Below are 10,593 nucleotides of genomic sequence, written 5' to 3'. Positions count from 1 at the left end.
GGGGGGGTGAAGTGTTCTAAAATTGACCATGTTTGGGAGGCCGAGGCGGGTGGATCACTTGAGGTCAGGAGTTTGAGACCACCCTGGCCAACATGGCAAAACTCCGTCTCTACTAAAAATACAAAAATTAGTCAGGCATGGTGGTGTGCGCCTGTAATCCCAGTTACTCGGGAGGCTGAGGCAGGAGAATCACTTGAACCCGGGAGACAGAAGTTGCAGTGAGCCGAGATTGTACCACTGCACTTCAGCTTGGGTGACAGAGTGAGAGTCTGTCTCAAAAAATAAAGATAAATAAATAAAACTACTGAACAGTATACATTTATTTATTTATAATAATATTTATTCTTATTTTAACAGTACCCTTTAAAAGGGTGAATTTTACTCAGGAGGTTGAGGCCAGAGGATCACTTGAGCCCAGGAGTTCAAGTCCAGCCTGGGCAATACAGTAAGACCCTGTCTCAAAAATAAATAAATAAAAGGTGAATTAGATGGTATGCGACATGTATCTCAATGAAGTTGCAATGAAAAGATGGAAGAAGTAATAGAATGTCTGTGTGCTAATAAGAATGATCTTGTAGAGAGAGGGGAAAACTGGTGGAACCGTGTCCTCAAGTAGGTGAGAGAGGACGGGATGGAGTGCCAAAGTGGAGAGACTGGATTTTGATGACAGTAGGAGCAGCTTATGTAGAACAGAGAAGAAGGCAGAGTATGTGGATACAGATGCTGTGTGGTGGTTGGATGTGGTGGTGGGAATCTGCAGATGTTTTATTCCAATGGTTTTCATTTTTTCAGTCAATTAGGAAGCCTGAGTGTAAGGACAGGGGAGGAAATGTTGAGGATTTCAGGAGAGAAGGTATGAAACAATCATCATCTAGGAGGGTAGGAAAGGAAATGCAATGGAGCAGGTAGAGAGCTGGATTTAACCAGGGCTGAGGCAGTGCCCGGTAAAGTGGATGGTAAGTACGCTGAAGTGGCAGAGGGCGAAGGGAAGTGAGACTGTCCGCCCAGGAATGATTGTAACGATGGGTCATGGAATCTAAGCTGATTAAAGGAGGGACATGGGAGCATGGGGGAAGTGAACGGGATTGAAAATGTTCAGTCCCAGTGGGATTGAGGGATTGCTGGAGTTGGAGTACTAGTAGGTGTGAGCTAGAAAAAATAAGAGGTACTGGCTAGAGAACAGGATGCCTGAAACCGAGAATATGAAAACAATGCAGTCACAGGTACTGACAAGAACAAGGGTCAGGCTTGGTGCAGTGGATCACACCTGTAATCCCAGCACTTTGGGAGGCCCAGGCGGGTAGATCACTTGAGGTCAGGAGTTCGAGACCAGCCTGGCCAACATGGTGAAACGCTGTCTCTACAAAAATCAGCTGAGCGTGGTGGCAGGCGCCTGTAATCTCAGCTACTCTGGAGGCTGAGGCAGGAAAATCACTTGAACCCAGGAGGCGGAGGCTGCAGTGAGCTGAGATTGCACCACTGCACCCAGCCTGGGTGACAGAGTGAGACTCCGTCTCAAAAAAAAAAAAACAAGGGTCAGACTATTGGAGTAGGCAGCTGAGGTGGGGTTAAAAGGCAGGATCATTGTAGGGTGGCAAATCACAGAACTGATAGATGAAAATATTGGAAGGATCAGCTACAAAGATATTAAAATCACCAAGAATTAGGACTGGACCAGTGTTAAAGAGAATGACAGTGAGATCATAGCTAAACTCATCTAGAAATGGTAATGACGGGCAGATATGGGTGTATGTCTGTATATGATGATACAGAGTGGTAGCTGATGGTATATTCTGATGATATGAGATTTATAACAGGATTGTTGATATTTATATAATCCCAACGTATTTTACGAAGGAAAAAAGGGGAACTATAGTGGAAAAACCTGACAGACACCACCTTAAACAAGGACTCAAAGTCAACAAACCCAGTATCAGGACAAAATGACATCACATGCCTCCTGATAGGAAGCACTGAAGACGTAACTTCTCTAATGCGGTATTCTCACCAAAATTACATAACTTGAATATAATCACAGTGAAACTTGAGACAAACCCAAATTCTATGAAATAACTGTCCAGGAGTCTTTTAAATGATCAAAATCATAAAAGACAAAGAAAGACTCAAGAACTGTTCCATATTGGAAGAGCCTAAGGAGGCATGATAACTAAATGTAATGTGGGAGCCTGAACTGAATCCTTGAAAAGAAAAGTGGCACTAGTGAAAAACTGATGTAATCTAAATAAACCCTGTAGTTTCGTTAAGAGTACAGGCAATACCTCATTTTATTGTGCTGCACTTTACTGCACTTCACAGATACTGTGTCTTTTACTAATTGAAGGTTTGTGGCAGTTGTATTGAGTAAATCTATTAGTGCCATTTTTCCAACAGTATGTGCTCACTTAGTGTCTCTGTCTTACATTTTGGTAATTTTCACATTTCAAACCTTTTCTTATATCTGTTATGGTGATCTGTGATCTTTTTTTTTTTTTTGAGACAGGGTTTCACTCCTGTCACCTAGGCTGGAGTGCAGTGGAGTGATCTCAGCTCACTGCAGCCTTTGCCTCCTGGGCTCAAGCGATTCTCCTGCCTCAGCCTCCCTGAGCAGCTGGGACTAGCGGCACACGCCACAGCACCCAGCTTAATTTTTGTATTTTTTGTAGAGACGGAGTTTCACCATCTTGCCCACGCTGGTCTTGAACTCCCGAGGTCAAGCAATCCACCCACCTCGGCCTCCCAGAGTGCTGGGATTACAGGCGTGAGCTACCGCACCCTGCCTAGATCAGTGATCTTTGGTGTAACTATTTGTAATTGTTTTAGGGCACCATGAACTGTACCCATGTAAGATGGCAAACTGAAATGACAAATATGTATGTTCTGACTGCTCGACTGACTGGCTATTCCTCCGTCTCTCTCCCTCTCCTCGGGCCTCCCTATCCAAGACACAACAAATTGAAATTAGGCCAATTAATAACCCCACAATGGCTTTTAAGTATTCGAGTGAAAAGCAGTGTCTCAACATCTATCACTTTATTTTTTATTTTTATTTTTTTAGAGACAGGGTCTTGCCATATTGCCCAGGCTGGTCTCGAACTCCTTGGCTCACACAATCCTCCCACCTCAGCCTCCCAAAGTGCTGGGATTACAGCCGTGAGCCATTGCGCCCGGCCTTCAACATCTCTCACTTTAAATCAAAGGCTGGAAATGATTAAGCTTTGTGAGGAAGGCATGTTGAAAGGTGAGAGAGGCCAAAGGCTAGGCTTCTTGCGCCGAACAGTTAGCCAAGTTGTGAATGCAAAGGAAAAGTTTTTGAAGGAAATTAAAAGTGCTACTCCAGTGAACACATGAGTGATAAGACAGTGAAACAGTGTTATTGTGGATATGGAGAGAAGTTTGGGTGGTCTGGCTAGACAATCAAATCAGCCACAACATTTCCTTAAGCCAAAGCCTAATTCAGAGCAAGGCCCTAACTCTCTTCAATTCTATGAAGGCTGAAAAAGGTGAGGAAGCTGCAGAAGAAAAGTTGGAAGCTAGCAAAAGTCGGTTCATGAGGTTTAAGGAAAGAAGCCATCTCCGTAACATAAAAGTGCAAGGTGAAACTGCAAGTGCTAATGTAGAAGCTGCAGGAAGTTATCTAGAAAAATCTACCTAAGATAGTTGGTGAACAACAGATTTTCTTTTTCTTTTTCTTTTTTTTTTTTGAGATGGAGTTTTGCTCTTGTTGCCCAGGCTGGAATGCAGTGGCGCGATCTCGGCTCACTGCAACCTCTGCCTTTGGGTTTCAACTGATTCTCCTGCCTCAGCCTCTCGAGTAGCTGGGATTACAGGTGCCTGCCACCACGCCCAGCTAATTTTTGTATTTTTAGTACAGACAGGGTTTCACTATGTTGGCCAGGCTGGTCTCGAACTCCTGACCTTGTGAACCGCCCGCCTCTGCCTCCCAAAGTGCTAGGATTACAGGCGTGAGCCACCGCACCCGGCCGACAGATTTCCTTTCTTTTTTTTTTTTTTTTTTTTTGAGACGGAGTTTCACTCTTGTTGCCCAGGCTGGAATGCAATGGCATGATCTTGGCTCACTGCAACCTCTGCCTCCCAGGTTCAAGTGATTCTCCTGCCTCAGCCTCCCGAGTAGCTGGGGTTATAGGCATGCGCCACTACGCCCAGCTAATTTTGTATTTTTAGTAGAGACGGGGTTTCTCCATGTTGGTCAGCCTGGTCTTGAACTCCCAACCTCAGGTGATCCACCCGCCTCAGCCTCCCAAAGTGCTGAGATTACAGGCGTGAGCCATCGCACCTGGCCAACAGATTTTCAGTGTAGCTGAAACAGCCTTATATGGGGAGAAGATGCCATCTAGGACTTCTATAGCTAGAAAGAAGTCAATGCCTGGCTTCAAAGCTTCAAAAGACAGGATGACTCTCTTGTTAGAGGCTCAGGCAGCTGGTGACTTTTAACTTGAAGCCAGTGTTCATTTTACCATTCTGAAAATCCTAGGATCCTTAAGAACTATGCTAAATATACTCTGTGCTCTATAAATGGAGCAACAAAGCCTGGATGATAGCAGATCTGTTTATAGCATAGTTTATTAAATATTTTAAGCCCACTATTGAGACCTGCTACTCAGATAAAAAGATTCCATTCAAAATATTACTGCTCATTGAAAATGCACCTGATCACCTAAGAGCTCCAATGGAGATGTACAAGGAGATTCATGCTGTTTTCATGCCTGCTAACACAACATCCATTCTGCAGCCCATGGATCAAGGAGTAATATTGACTTTCAGGTCTTATTATTTAGGAAATACATTTCATAAGGCTATAGCCGCCATAGACAGCGATTCCTCTGATGGATCCGGGAAAAGTAAATCGAAAATCTTCTGGAAAGGACTCACCATTCTAGATGCCATTAAGAACATTTGTGATTCATGGAAGGATGTCAAAATATCAACATTAACAGGGTGTAGAAGAAGTTAACTCCAACCCTCAGGGATGACTTTCAGGGGTTTCAAGACTTCAGTAGAGGAAGCAACTGCAGAGATGGCAGAAATAACAAGAGAATCAGAATTAGAAGTTGAGGCTGAAGAAGTGACTGAATTGCTACCATCTCATGATCAAACTTTTTTTTTTTTTTTGAGATGGAGTCTCGCTCTGTTGCCCAGGCTGGAGTGCAGTGGTGCGACCTCAGCTCACTGCAACCTCCGCCTCCCAGGTTCAAGGGATTCTCCTGCCTCAGTCTCCTGAATAGCTGGGACTACAGGTGCCCACCACCATGCCTGGCTAATTTTTCTGTATATTTAGTAGAGATAAGGTTTTACCGTGCTGGCCAGGCTGGTCTCAAACTCCTGACCTTAGGCAATTCACCTGCCTTGGCTTCCCAAAGTGCTGGGATTACAGGCATGAGCCACTGTGCCAGGCCCATGATGAAACTTTAATGGAGCCTGGGCAACAAAGTGAGACCCTGTCTCCACAAAAATTAAAAAAAAAAAAACAGCTGGGCATGGTGGCACATGCCTGTGGTCCCAGCTACTCTGGAGGCTGAGGCAGGAGGATTGCTTGAGGCCAGGAGTTCGAGACTAGCCTGGACAACACAAGAAGACCCCACCTTTGCAAAATTTTAAAAATTGGCTGGGCATGGTGGCATGCACCTATAGTCCCAGCTACTTGGAAGGCTGAGGTGGGAGGATTGCTTGAGCCTGGGAGGTCGAGGCTGCAGTGAGCCATGATCGCGCCACTACACTCTAGCCTGGGTGACAGAGCAAGACCCTGTCTCAGAAAAAAAGAGAAAAAAAGTTAGTAGATGAGGAGTTACTTCTTATGGATGAGCAAAATAGTGATTTCCTGGGATGGAATCTACTCCTGGTGAAGATGCTGTGAACACTGTGGAAATGACAACAAAGGATTTAGAATATTACATAAACTTAGTTAACAAAGTAGTCACAGGGTTTGAGAGAACTGACTCCAGTTTTGAAAGAAGTTCTACTGCGGTTAAAATGCTATGAAACAGCATCACATGCTACAGAGAAACCTTTTGTGAAAGGAAGAGTCAACGTGCCAAACTTCATTGATATCTTAAGAATTTGCCACAGCCACCCCAACCAGCAACTACCACCCTGCTCAGTCAGCAACCCTCGACATCGAGGTAAGACCCTCCACCGGCAAAAAATTACAACTTGCTGAAGGCTGGGATGATCTTTAGCATTTTTTAGCAATACAGTATTTTTAAATTAAAGTAAATACTTTTTTTTGATACAATGCTATTGTACACTTAATAGACTATGGTACAGTGTAAACATAACTTTTATATGCACTGGGAAACCAAAAAATTCATCTGACTTGCTTTATTGTGTTGGTCTGGAACTGAACCTGTGATATGCCTGTATGTACCAATGTTAATTTTCTAGTTTTGATAGTTAAACTGTAATTATATATTTATTTCTTTTTTTTTTTTGAGACAGAGCCTCACTGTGTCACCCAGGATGGAGTGCAGTGGCATGATCTCGGTTCACTGCAACCTCTGCCTCCTGTGTTCAAGCAATTCTCCTGCCTCAGCCTCCCAAGTAGCTGGGACTATAGGCACGCGCCACCACACCCAGCTAATTTTTGTATTTTTAGTAGAGACAGGGTTTCACTATATTGCCCAGGCTGGTCTCGAACTCCTGACCTCAGGTGATCTGCCCACCTCGGCCTCCCAAAGTGCTGGGATTACAGGTGTGAGCCACTGCACCCAGCCTGTAATTATATAATTTCTTAACATGTGGGGAATCTAAGTGACGAATATATGAGAATTCTTGTATAATTTTTGAAGCTTTTTAAAAGTTTGAAATTATTTTAAGTTTAAAAATTCTTGGCTGGGCCCGGTGGCTCACACCTGTAATCCCAGCACTTTGGGCGGCCAAGGCGGGTGGATCACTTGAGGTTAGAGTTCAAGACCAGCCTGGCCAACATGGTGAAACGCTGTCTCTACTAAAAATACAAAAATTAGCCAGGCGTGGTGGTGCATGCCTGTGATCCCAGCTACTCGGGAGGCTGAGGCAGGAGAATCACTTGAACCTGGGAGGCGGAGGCTTCAGTGAGCCAAGATTGTGCCACTGCACTCTAGCCTGGGTGACAGAGTGAGATTCCGTCTCAAAAAAAAAAAAAAAAAAACTTAAAACAAGTGAAAAAAGTGTTGTTTGAGGAGGGAGAATGTCTGGAAAGGGTAACTAGGAGCAAGCACACCCACCCTCACCCTCACTACCCAGTCTCCCAGTAAGAGGGCTGCCGGGAGGATAGAGTGTTCAGGGGAAAGCCAGGCTGCTACTTAAACAGTGGTTCTCACTGAGAGATGGGGGCTGGACAATTAAAGGGTGTTTCAGGGCATTTTTTCTTTTTTTTTGAGACAAAGTTTCGCTCTTGTTGCCCAGGCTGGCTCACTGCAACCCCTGCCTCCTGGGTTCAAGTGATTCTCCTGCCTCAGCCTTCCGAGTAGCTGGGATTACAGGCATGCGCCACCACGTGGGCCTGGCTAATTTTTGTATTATTAGTAGAGACAGGGTTTTACCATGTTGGCCAGGCCGGTCTCGAACTCCTGACCTCAGGTGATCCACCCACCTCGGCCTCCCAAAGTGCTGGGATTACAAGTGTGAGCCACAGTGCCCGACCCATTTTTATTTTTTTTTATTTTTTGAGACAGGGTCTCGCTGTCACCCAGGCTGGAGTGCAGTGGTGCAATCCTGGCTCACTGTAACCTCTGCCTCCTGGGCTCAAGCAATCCTCCCATCTCAGCCTCCCAAGTAGCTGGGACCACAGGCGTGCACAACACCCGGCTAATTTTTGTATTTTTTGTAGAGACAGGGTTTCATCATGTTGGCCAGGCTGGTCTCGAACTCCTGGACTCAAGCGATCTGCCCACCTTGGCCTCCCAAAGTGCTGGGATTACAGGCATGAGCCATCACACCCGGCCCTGTTTGGGGGGCATTTTTGACTGTGACAATAATTGGAGATCATCAGTGACAACCCTAGCTATGGACCAGGGATGCTCAGCCCTCTGCAGTATACAGGACAGCTCCACACCACAAAGAATCATACCACATCCCATACAACTTTAGAATATCTCACCAGTAATGTAGGTGAAAAACCTGTTCATTTGTTCTTTTATTATTCAACAAACATTCATTGAGAAAGTCTACTAGGTGTCAAGCACTATTTTAGGTAATAGGAATATATCATAGAACAAAAAAGACAAAAATCCCTGCTCTTCTGGAGCTTATAATTGAGTGGGAGAGTCAGACAATAAACAGCAAACATACTAAGCAGTTAATGCCACACTGAAAAAGGTGTAGAATACCAACAGACAGAGCAGGGGCATATTAGGGGAGAGCTGCAATTTTAAACAGGATGGTCAGGGGGGCCCTCTGAGAAAGTGACAGCTGAGTAGAGGCCTGAAGGAAGCAAGGGCCTGAGCCTTGTGGGTATTTGAGGAAAAAGCATTCCAGATACACGGAATGCAAAACCCCTGAGGCAGAAGTGTGCCTAAGGTGTTCAAGTAATAGTAAGGCGGCCAGCATGGGTAGATAGAGTGAGCAAGGGGGGAGAGTGGTGGGAGATAAGGTCAGGGAGATTAAGAGGGTCTGATCACGGATATTAATATATACTGATTTTTCCAGAAATTTAACAACCATATAAACTGAGAAACTCTTCCACATTGTTTTGTTTAGAACTTTGTGAAGAATTGTTCATTATTTAGGAAAACTGTGTCACTCTACCTGTGGCTTCTGAATCACCAATCGACACACATGTAGCTGTCACTATCATTAAGGGTAAGACCATTTCATTATGTCTTCTAGTGGAGTCATATCCCAGTCTTTGCATATATATGCATAATATAATATTATATATTACTCTTCCTTTACTACTCTCTATATTACAATTAGGGCATTATATTGGTTTTCAGGGAATTATGTGTCTAGACAGATTCTATTTTCTATCCATTTCATTTTAGAATAGTGAAGCATTTCAAAATACACCTTATTAAAAAAAAAAAAAGCAATGTTGGGTCCAACAGGTATGAGAACGACCAAAGCATAGCAAGAAAATAAAGGGAGTATTCAGAAGCCAGGATGAGAACGGAAGGAATTTTGCTGATAACTGAAGGTGAGTTCCTTAAGGCCTGGTTAAAGGATTTCAGGATGGAAACAGAAAATAGGATGTCCAGGGCTGTATGGAGACGTAACCAGGAGATCTGTGGGCTTCTTGTGGTGACTAACATCATATAGGATAAGGGGCTATTAAAAAGTGGTTTTTAATCTAAGTTGCTCCCAACTTTGGGTGTCTCTACCTGTTTAACAGAGTAGGCTGGGGAGCAAAGAGAGTTCTCTCTTCAATGAGACCAGAAGCAACCCAAAGCCAGGCTCCATTTTTTACCCACAGAACAGGTCGGAGCCCCAGGCTAAGCTCATGTCCTCGGGGGTAAACCTATTGCTATAAACTATGCACCTCTAACCTCTTTAGGGTTGAGAAAGAGACGGGTAAAAAGAGGAAAAACAGTAACAGAGAAAGACAGAAGCATTCAGAAAGATCCAATGGAGGAAGGGTCAGACACAGAGAAAAGACAGAAACCAAGAGAGACAATATTCTTTTCAATCAAGATAGTCATTATTTATTGAAAATTTTCTAAGGACCGGGTGCAGGGCAAAGTAATGCACATGCATTGTCTCAGGTACAGATTATCAGACCACCATTTGACAGATGAGGAAACTGAGGCCCAGGTTGGTGAAGGAGATAGCTCAAGGTCTCACAGCTAGTTTAAACTGGTCAGGATTCAGCATCTTATGTCTACGACGTCTCAAAAAGTGGGACAGACAGAGACAGAGATGGGAGAGGGGATGTAAAGACAGACACGCACGCAGACGATCACGTGAGCTGCAGACCTGCATGAAACCGTTTCGAAAGACACTGAGGATGGGAGGTGGGGCCGCGGCGGGCAGCAACGGGCACCGACCGCTCCGCAGGGTACTCACCTGGTTGCCGTCTGGGAGCCGCAGGAGCACTCGGCCTCCCTTTGCTACCCGCACGATCCTCCGCAACCCGCTGACCTAGGGTTGAGAGGCCGCCCAAATAAAAGCTCGCGCAGGCCCCACCCCTCGCGCGCTCCGGCCGGCCTCTTCCCACTGCCACTCCCCCCACCGCCCCGTCTTTATGGCTTCTCACCGTACACCTCCGGCCGTCGCCGCCGCCGCCCCTGCCGCGCGCGCACAGATACGAGAGGCCTACAGCAAGATCTGAAGGATACACTGGACGGAACCCTTCCACGGGCTGCAGCGCGAGCAGGGGCACGGGCCTACGCGGCTACCGACGGCTCCCCGGCTCCCATTGGAGGAGTGCCCTTCTGCCTTTCCAGGGATTGGCTGGGGATGGAAACATTTTATTTTTACCCCCGAGGCTTAGCGCCAAACCGAGGAAAACTCCGCCCCTTCGGGGGACTTTGATTGGTTAAAGAGCCAAGCCCACCCTTTAATAGGATTGGCCAGGAAAGGAGTGCTTGTCATGGCCCTTTGCCGGTCTATTCGACAGGGCTTCAGGGGGGCTAGTTGGGAATACGCAGGCGCGGGGCCGGA

General features: G+C 45.6%; 1 protein-coding gene across 3 annotated transcripts in view; it reads right to left on the bottom strand.

Moving 5' to 3' along the window:
• KANTR (KANTR integral membrane protein) overlaps positions 1 to 10,329 on the bottom strand; it is a 36,929-nt gene extending 26,600 nt beyond the window's left edge. Inside the window, exons 1-3 of one of the 3 annotated variants that reach the window (XM_058441663.1) lie at positions 10,187 to 10,329; positions 9,997 to 10,071; positions 4,891 to 5,027 (exon numbers count right to left, since the gene is read on the bottom strand). The gene's annotated coding sequence lies outside the window, so the exon portion shown is untranslated. The remainder of the gene's footprint in view (positions 1 to 4,890; positions 5,028 to 9,996; positions 10,072 to 10,186) is intronic. The other 2 variants (XM_058441665.1, XM_058441664.1) reach the window with 2 other exon arrangements.
• Between the last annotated feature and the right edge of the window lie 264 nt (positions 10,330 to 10,593).

The sequence above is a fragment of the Hylobates moloch genome, unplaced genomic scaffold (assembly GCF_009828535.3).
Source record: "Hylobates moloch isolate HMO894 unplaced genomic scaffold, HMol_V3 SCAFFOLD_7, whole genome shotgun sequence".
Classification (NCBI taxonomy): Eukaryota; Metazoa; Chordata; class Mammalia; order Primates; family Hylobatidae; genus Hylobates; species Hylobates moloch.
This window is presented reverse-complemented; position numbering and strand designations above follow the sequence as displayed.